Here is a 10,608-nt window from a genome sequence, read left to right on the forward strand (position 1 = left end):
GCACTAAAGACTAAATTCAGTGGGAAAATGGTTTGAAGGTCCCTATTGCTTGAATTATTCCTACAAAATTCAGTCACCAATCTGGGACCAATTCTCTATAGGAAGATTTCTACCATGCTTATGAAACTTAGCTAATGTGAAGTGATTTCAAATCAACTGCTGTGGACTTTGGCAGAGGATCTTCTGGCAACGTAAGGACAGAAATGTCTTGTCACGAGCATGAGGTTCAATGGCACTAGATCAGGCCCCTACTGGATACTGAGTTTACCTAAATTAGACCCAGCCCTGACTTTTAACAGGGCCAGATAGTGCCAGATAGAGCAGTTCTGCTCTGAAAATACAGATCACTGTCCACTGGGCTACCATCCAGTACCAGGTTTTTTGCGTTCTGACTTTTACCAGGGCCAGATAGTGCCAGATAGAGCAGTACAGCAGTTCTGCTCTGAAAATACAGATCACTGTCCTCTGGGCTACCATCCAGTACCAGGTTTTTTGCGTTCAATGATGCTGGTGGTTAAACAAACCATTAGTTTAAACTTGCTTCCAACTTACCCGTTTTTATTTTCTCACCATTATTTAACCACTGCAGAATATCTAGTGAAAATATCTAGTATTTTTTACTCCCCTTTATTGCAAGTGTGTGGGCTCACAGGCTGTTTGTTGTGTGTGCCCATCTCTACAGGCCAAGGAAGAAGCAGGACAGGTGAAACTGGTAGTTCTAAAATGCTTCCAAGAACAGTATGTTATCTGTGTTCCCTTTTCTAGTTTGGAACATTCAACAGATTTCATCAAATCTGATCCACTTCTCTTAGCCTCCTACATTTTCCCCATTAGAACAGACTTCCAGTTCATAAGCACCAGTACCTTTTCTAACATATCTAATTAAAAGAGCTTTCTCAGCCACAATATTGTGACATGATGCAATGGCTGCATAGTGTTTCTTGTACATCTTTTGTAATTTATTCCTTATAGGTAGGTGTTAGCCCCAGTATCAAGACCCCATTGCACTAGGTTGTGCAAAGATGCATGGTATCTCCCTTTACTGCCAAAAAAGAGTTGATGCTGTGCTTGTGGGATGACTACTACATTAGCCAAAATGGATGCAGCACCCGAAATTCACTGAAGCTTCTGATAGCACCCTCCTGCCAAACATGGCTGAAGTATAACACAGAATAAATTGCCAAATATAGTGGATGCAGCACAAATCTCAATGAATTGCAAACGATGCTTCCTTTATTAGTAGTAATTCTGCTCTGAGATGATATCTAGTTAGCTCAAATAAAAAACCCAACACACACCACACCCAAGCACAAGTTTTTCTGCTGAAGGTGCTGCCTCACCCCCTGCTCACGGTATCTTTTTACCTTGACTTCAAGAGAGAGAGAAGTGAAAAAAACAGTGCATATAAATTAATATAGAAGAAAATAATAGTAGCAGTACATTCTCATCACCTCACGAGTGCCCAATTTCTTAATCATAAAACAGGAAAAATGCACAAACATGGATCTAGTTCTTTACCCTTCTTACCCAGCTTCCTGTTGCCTCCAGTCTCTAACTTCCAGACATTTATCCCCTCTTCCAGCTCCTTTCCTCCTCCTCAGCTGTCAGTTCTCATGTATTTGTCCCAGGATACAATTTTTAAATAGAATAGTTATTCTGGTATAAATCCTAACACAGAGTTGTCTCACCCTGCGCTTACAAAATCATAGAATGGTTTGGGTTGGAAAGGACCTTAAGATCATCTAGTTCCAACCCCCCTGCCATGAGCAGGGACACCACACACTAAACTATGTCACCCAAGGCTCTGTCCAATCTGGCCTTGAACACTGCCAGGGTTGGAGCATTCACAACTTCCTTGGGCAACCCATTCCAGTGCCTCCCCACCCTCACTGTGAAGAACTTCTTCCTTAGATCTAACCTAAACTTCCCCTGTTTAAGTTTGAACCCATTACCCCTTGTCCTATCACTACAGTCCCTAATGAAGAGTCCACTTAGCTGTAGCTTTTCCCCCTTCTCTTACAAACATAGGAATCACCAGTATCTGCCATGCCTCTACCTCTGTCCAGATCAGATGGTTGTACCTCTTTAAACACGCAAGGAATTAAACACTCAGCTATGCAATTAGACAAGGCCTGGATCTTTAAATATGGAGTAGCAGTGGTGTTTCTCATGAAAAATCTATTACTGAAAGAAAAAAATCCAAGTATTTAAGTACAAGTTCTCATTAAAACAAAGCTTGTTTCCCCCTTCCACACGCTGAGTCCCTCCTTTAAGGGATTTAATTCCCCCTGGAAATTTCATTACCTCAGTTCTGGTCTTCTGTTCTACCCCTCTCTGCCCCTGCTGCACCTACTCAGCCTCTCAGCTCTGCTGCAGGTTGGATGTGCTCTCCTCCCCTTAAAGACACCCCAACAGCATCCATCGCTCCAAACAGCGGCACTTCCTACACCAGCTGGTTTAGGCTCATTCTAGCTGTGAACCAAAACCACAGAAATGCCAGCAACAGGAAGATTGTACTGGTCCTAGATTAGCACTAACGCACAGGTTCCCCGGAGAGCAGCCAAGGCCACACAAAGCCACAAAGCCCACCTACCACCCCAGCACATACACCAGCTATCCTCACACCTAGGTGGCTGGCAAAACCCTTTTTGTGCTTCAGTGCTCAGCTCTCTTACCCGTAAGTTTTTGAGGAAGTAGCAAGTTCTACTTTAGCAAACCACACTGACCTTCCCACTGCGTTCACACATCACTTCCACCCTCCTACTCAGGAGATGTCAGCTGCAGAAAGGTGCCCAAAGCATCCATCACCCAGGCATCCCATTAGCCACACGGCCTTCCTGCCATTCACCTTCCTGCCACCCAGCTTTCCAAAGACAGAGAGGCACTTTGAGGGAGCACATGAAGCTTGTGTGGTGCAGAGCAATCAGGATGTCCTCCACTCACACACCCTGAATGGCTTAAATATGAGCTTAAAACAGCCAGGCTCCTGTGATGACAAAAAAGCTCCCCTGCTGTATAAACTGTCCCAAGCTGCTGCACACAGCTGGCCATCACTGAAGCTCAACCCGAGTATGTTATTTCTGTATTTCCAAAACCACATGTGGTGTTAGAACCTTCCTTGCAATTACTCAGTTTTGCAGCGCTCCATTTCTGAAGGGAGGAGCTGATAGTATGGCTTGATTGCATCATGGTGCAGGATGTGGCTTTGGGCCATTGCCATTAACAGTCACACTAAACGAAAAAGAAAGCAGGAGATGTTTAATCACCACAGACTTTTCTTCATCAGACCACTCAAATTCCAAAGCCAATCTTCTCAAAAGAAGCATTTCTAATGATAGGCTGGCACTAACGACTCTGGTCTTTATCCTTGTCATCTCTAGAAGGTGCCAAGTGGCAGAGTTATCCCAGCTCAAGGTGGAACAGTTAGGCTCAGGACTAGGCTTGGCTGCTTCAGCCCACCAGAGCTGACAGAAGGGTCATAAAAGGCATACAGATGGGAGGATTTGGGTAGTCATGGTGTTACTTTTTATTTCCTCCCCAAATGAACTTGCATAGAGGCATATCAGATTCCCAAGAGCATCCTGACACTTCATGGTTGTTTTTCAGCATATTGGTTGGAAAAGTCTGTCCCTAAAGCCCTGGAAGGAATCACCTGCTGCATTTAACACCAAGTCAGCAGCTGCTTCTGATCAGCACAATGATCTGGGGGTAATCTGGGGGTTAGTGGTGTTTTGGTTTGGGTTTTTTTTTTTCCAGGCCTCTGCTAAGGGCTAGAATAGACCCATTTCAGCTGTTCTGGTAAACCAAAAACACCCGAGCTGCAGCTGTGGCTAGAAGGGGAAGAAGGAAAGAGGTGATGGACAGCAAACTCAGAGGTCCTGGGAGACCTACCAAGATGAAGCCCTAGAGGACAATTCTATGTACCAGCAGTTACCTGCAGCCCCTCAGAATCATCCTGTCCAACACTGCTACCCATGTCCAGCAACCCTGGATCTACAAAGCTGGGTGGGGGAAGAGGGGAATGAAAACCAGCGTGGTAAAGCATGCAAATTAGGTACAACATTAGGGGTTTTTGCTCCATGTTTAAAAATATTGTTACAATGGCCCTTAAAAATCTCAACAGGCAAGGGAGCTGCTGTTTGCAGGTGTGGGAGCAGCAACTGCATAGGCCGTTTCTGGCTGAGATGCCAGGCATGTGAAGCTCTACACAAAGACTTCTCCAGATGCCACAAGACACCATTGGCCATCAGATAATGTATTAGCCATAGCACTAAATATTGCCTTTAAATGTCTGAGTGATCTCAGAACACCAAATAGAAAACACGAGATGCTACCAGCTAGCTTTTGGAGGATTCAACTTGAAGGCTGAACTGCAGGTATAGATTGAGCAAGCTGGGAACAGGGGGAAAACTTCAAGCAAACAAATCAGCCACCTCAGGCCTTTAATCCTAACAGGGGAAAAAAGAAAAGTTGAGAAAGGCAAAATATCTTTCTGTATCAGCAGTATCTTACAGCAATGAATATGACGGTACCCTGTGAGAACTTGACTCATCTGTTCAACTGGAAGACTATTTTCTATAGCTTCTACTATTTTTCTGTCACAGTGCTAAAGAAGAAGAGTACTGTAAACATTTAGCTAGGAGTTCCTAACACCTAGGTTTCACAAGCCATTTGACAGTACAGCCAGTAACAGAAGCTTGCCTCAAGTTTCATCAGGGGTGGCTGACCAAACTACTCAGCTTTTCTAATGGCACCTTTATTTTTGAACATCACTAGTCTCTAGATGATTTTATCTTAATTATACTGCTCTTTAAAGCCATTCTAACACGCAGCTTTTATCAACACACATACTTAGAGACAATAATGCTGGAGGTTCCTCAAATACTTCAATAAGGAGGCTATAACAGCACTTAATATCCATAACGTAACCAAACATCTATACAAACCACATAGGTATGAGGAGATGAGAGGAAGTTTTTGCTGTTCTAGAGGGATGACTAGAGGCCACTTGGTATGCTGTAGCACATCTAAAATGCCACTAGGCATTTATGTTTATATATTAGAGTTCCACTTTATGATGCCTAAAAAGCAGAGCTACACACTTGTTTTTTATATTAGGAAGCTTGAGTTAAAATAGCTTGAAGAAGAAGGAGGTGTTGTGGAGGGAAGATATAGCGTGGGAAAAAAAGCCTTCCTTTAAGTAAAAATATTAAGTTAAAAGAAAGAAAACAAAAAGAAAAGGGAAAAAACCAAAACAAAACAAAAAGCAAACCACAAAGAAACCGACCTTATTTTACTACTTATGTACTAGAATGATTAAATATTTCCCTTTAATAATCAGGAAACTGCATAGGAGGGTTAAAAATCTGACATAAACAAACTTTCCTATTATTGATTTTGTTACCATACTTTCACCATTGCATACTAAGGAGTCACACAGCAATTTGAGCCTTCAAAAGCACGACACTTACATACACATATAGCAGAAGCAATGAAGGATAAAAGGGACAGTTTCTTTGTTTTCTTTTTATATACCTTGGTACTCAAAAAAGGATTTTCAGTCTTTTCCCTGGGATATGGAAGCAGGTAGATGAAGAGACTGATTATATACTGATTTTAATAACTGATACTCTCATCAGACTGCAACAGGTTGTTCTAGTAAATTTGATAAGGAGAAAGGGGCTAATGGCAATACATTAAGAAGAAAGTTCTCAATGTCCTTTTAAACTATGGCTTTAAGGATTTGGGAAAATTGGGTTATCTAGTTTTGGATTTCTTAATTTAGTATTTTTTTGTAATTAAACTAGTTAATCCCCAGTTCCTCCTCTCCGTTGATCACTCTGGTTTATTAATATTCAAGATGTTGGTGAAAGACTTACTGAAGGCAAATTTTAAAATTTAGTAACATTTTCCCTCCCTTTCACCTGCTGGAAACAAAAATCCATCAGTTTCATGAGCATTTGCCTTCGATTCCTTTCCTCCCTCCTTCTCAGTCCTTTCTCAAGGATGGAAAAAGAGGGGGAAATGTGTTACCATCTTAAAAAAACCCTCTATGCAGGGAAGATGAAAAGTTTTACTATACCACAATACACTTACAATGGAAGGCCAATGAAGTATGAAAAGCAGCATTTTCCTCAGCTTTCATTCATAGTTTTACTCTTCCTTCAACCACACTGAAGGGTTAAAAAAGAAACAAATCATGGAAAGCCACAGTTTTGGTTCCAAATGTGAAACAGGAAGTTCTTTGTGCTAATCCTGGGAGGGGGAAAAAGCTTATTTTGAGGCCAAGTGAGAAACTATTTCAAGAAGTCTCATGAGTAACAACAAAAGAAGAACCTTGTTTTCAGTTGGAGATGTTTGAAGGGTGTTTCTCGCTTGCTTGGCTTGCAGATCTCCACCCCATCATCACAAGAGGAAAAGCAGTTCCTAAAATACCTTCAAAAAGTGATGAAGTAACCACATTCAAATTATTCTTCATGCATCAGATTCAGACTTAAATTATATCATCATCCCACACAATAAAAACAACTTACAGGTACACATGGCAGCTCCCTGCCACAGTGATCTTTTAGATGGGCCTGGACTAAGTCTCATTCTCATACTGAAGCTACTTCTGCTCTCCTCTTCCAGGCTCCAATCTAGCACTGTTGGAGCCTGGCAGGAGTATTAGAAATGCTCCACACTGCAACAAGGCTTCCTTGGGTAGCTGAGCCATGTGTGGTAGGCAGGCAAAGTCATCTGGAAAGGCACCAGCACTTCACCAGCCAGAACACTGATCCAGCCTCCACTGTTTGCTTTTCAAGTCATCTCTGTTCCTCAGTGCCACACAAGTAACACAGAAAGATATGGGATAGATACTCATGAACCCCGCTCCTGGGTAGCAGAGAAAGGGTTAATAAAGGGAGAAGAGATTCAGAGCAGCCCTGCAGAGAAGGACTTGGGGGTAGTGGTTGATGAGAAACTCGACATGAGCAGGCTTCAGTGTGCGCTTGAGCCCAGAAACCAACCGTATCCTGGGCTGTATCAAAAGAAGCATGACCAGCAGGTCAAAGGAGGTGATCCTGCCCCTCTACTCTGCTCTTGTGAGACCTCACTTGGAGTATTGTGTCCAGTTCTGGTGTCCTCAACATAAAAAGGACATGGAGCTGTTGGAGCAAGTCCAGAGGAGGCCACGAGGATGATAAGAGGGCTGGAGCACCTCCCGTATGAAGACAGGCTGAGAAAGTTGGGGCTGTTCAGCCTGGAGAAGAGAAGGCTGTGTGGAGACCTCAGAGCAGCCTTCCAGTATCCGAAGGGGGCCTACAAGGATGCTGGGGAGGGACTCTTCATTAGGGACTCTAGTGGTAGGACAAGGGGTAATGGGTTTAAACTTAACCAGGGGAAGTTTAGGTTAGATATAAGGAAGAAGTTCTTCACAGTGAGGGTGGTGAGGCACTGGAATGGGTTACCCAAGGAAGTTGTGAATGCTCCAACCCTGGAGGGGTTCAAGGCCAGGCTGGACAGAGCCTTGGGCGACATAGTTTAGTGTGTGGTGTCCTTGCTCATGGCAGGGGGGTTGGAACTAGATGATCTTAAGGTCCTTTCCAACCCTAACTATTCTATGATTCTATAATAAAGCAGGAGAAAGACCCCTTCCTGTCAACCTTGGTCACAAGAAGCAGGACTGAGATATCCATCCTGTGTCCTGATGTTAAAGGGCAAACATCTGACATTTTATACACTGAAAACTGCTTATTTTACAGGCTAAATAATATAACTGTGCAATTACTTAATTGTATAATCTAGAAGCAATCCTTCAAACCAGAGGCTGTGCAAACAGCCTTGCATTTTATTTTATCCTAACTTTTGAAAAGAGCCTCATGCATATCATGGTGCATCATTAACACCTATATTCCACTTTATTTACTTTAGGACAAACTTAACATTACTTAAAAAATACTCAAGTAGGCAGGCTAAAGGATCTGGCACTATTTATTGCATAGCACACACAGTTTTCTCAGGCTGAAAATGCTATCAAACCCCAAAACTCCTCCAAGAAAGGTGGCTGGTGAGAAGACTAGAGCACACACCCCCCTGTTAGCTGGCAGAAAACTCAAAGAGGAGACAAATCTGAAGCCTGTCTTTTACTGCACGCAGAAGTTCACACTGAGCGTGGTGAGGTCTCTATACATCAGTGAGAAGACCACAGTTCACAGGCAAATATACAAGCACTTTTCAAAACACGGGCTAAAGGCACCCACGACTACCAACAACCAGCAGAGAACTGTCATCTACTCATTTTGCTTTTTAAAATTCCTCCTATAGTAGTTGCCTACAGTTTTAAAAGGTACAAACTGAAAAACACCACAAAAAAAGCCAACATCTCACCCCCAAACTAAAACATTTCTGTGTCTCACCAAAAACAGTATTTAAGGGAAGCTTTCAGGCTTCTTAGTTTTGGTGCTATCCAAGCCTGAACCCAGAACAAATGGAAGCACTTTACAAATAGTAAAAAGCATTTAACTGGAGCCCTGTAAAGCAAGTTGTTTAAACTTACTTCTGAAGTATCTGAGAACAAATTAGAAGCAAACATACAAACAAGGGAATTATTGGTGTTTAACATTTGTAGTAAAGTGAACTCAAAGACAGAAGCAATATTACTGCACTGAAGAATGATCTGCAACATTACAAGAACAAATACAAATGAAAACTTCACCTAAAAGAGAGACTTGACAGTACACACTGGATCATACCTCAGAGGCCTTAATAGTTTATCTCCTCTTTATGAACAAACTTTGATTAAAGACATCTCAATAAACTGCTCTATTACTAAAAACACATTTTCGGTAGCTCTTTAACACTTTCTGTTAATTACTCTCAAATAAAAAGCAAAGACAGCCCACTGCAAAGCAAAGAACACCCAAATAACTACATTTAGCAACAAAATAATACTAACCTTACCATGCAGAAGAAAGCTACAGGGTAGGAAAAGTAAAGAGCTCTCGGAACCCACTGCTAGAGATTAATTAAAACAGAACTACTTCCATATGAGTGTTTATTTGATTATAAGAAGTAACACCTGTGGCTGGAAGCTTGCTGCATGGTTGCAGTCCTCATGCATGTTAGTTTTTCAGTGTACGTAGTTTGTTTTTTCCTTGTTTTTGTCCATGTTTTCTTTTAAACCATGGAAGAAGGAGCTATGTGCCTACATGAGGGATTTTACAGGTGCCTGGTTGATAAACATTCCTGAAAACCTGACTGCAGTAAGTACACAGCGTTCCAGTAGAGGGAAAACTGCTTAGTGTGAGATGTGGCAAGTCAAACACAAACCCAAGAGGATCTTTATAGTAGATTATGTCATACAAGTCTTCCAGTAAGTGAATACTATACATACAGTCCTTATCCACAATGGTCTATTTTCTTGCCCTTTAGTCTACAAAAAAAAAAAAAACAAAACAACAAAAAAACCCAAACTAATCCATGTTACAAGTAAAACTGAACTGATGCTGATGTAGCAATCGCTGAGTGCGTAAACGTGTGATTTAAATAGTTAGAGGGTGAAAACAGATGGAGGAAGCATGAACTTGAAGGTCTGCTCTTCTGTTTTTCCTCTTTCAATTAGTAATGCCTTGTATTAGGCTTGCTCCCTCTTCTCTTGTGCTAGTACTCAGGAAAGAGGTCTCTTCCCTTCCATGTCTTCTGAATAACTAAGCTGGCCTTGTGATCTATGATAGACTTGTTGCTTTTAAATATTGAATTGGACAACATCCATTTAGTATCTCTAGAAATCATAGTGATGTAAAACTAACCTTTTTTCTTTCCATATACAGCCATCTATTACAAAAGTCCTCACCACCTTAGCTCCAGTAGCTCTCTCCCTAGCAACTTTCCTGTCTCAATTCAAGGGTTGTGACAACTGTCATCATCTCACTTAAAATTCCTAAGGTCAGACTGCTGGTGGTATTCAGGTACCTACTTTGGTTTCTAAAAGCACTGGCATGAGTTAAGAAACCAAATGTCTTTAAAAACTAGCCCCATAATAACTCTGTCCTACGATTCACCCCTTGTGAAGAGCTTATCAGAGAGAAAGGACTGTGAAATGTATTGATTTTCTCATCAGGCCCTGTCTGTAAATGGACTAGGGGACATTCTCCCTACAATATAAGGCTCATTCTTGATGTCAAGAAATGCATAAGAACCTGGCTAAAAGGAAGAACAGTTTGGAGTTACTCCCAGTATGAGTCTTGGGCAAATGAAAGCATTTATAGCTGGAAATGTAGGTAGAGTGGCATCAGACATACACTTCCAATCCTCCTGTTTCCACCAAGAAGCAGAGACACTCACAAACCCTTGTATGTGATCTGTCTTCAAAAGAACTACCTATGAGGTTAGAGACCCTACTGCTATAATCTGGTGCAAACATCAGAGCTCTTCCACAACGACACTGACAAGCATCATCTACCAGTGAAAATACGGTTCATACATGGGCAGCTGGACCCTTGACTGGGCACAGGGAAAAATGACAAGGTCAAAGACTGGTAAAACTTCTTAGTTTTATTAAAAATTAGGTGTTGCATCCCTCCTTTGCTAAGCTGGCCATGTTTCCATTGTTTGGTTGTGGGAGGTCTT

This window comes from Nestor notabilis, unplaced genomic scaffold (assembly GCF_000696875.1).
Source record: "Nestor notabilis isolate BGI_N333 unplaced genomic scaffold, ASM69687v1 scaffold413, whole genome shotgun sequence".
NCBI lineage: Eukaryota > Metazoa > Chordata > Aves > Psittaciformes > Psittacidae > Nestor > Nestor notabilis.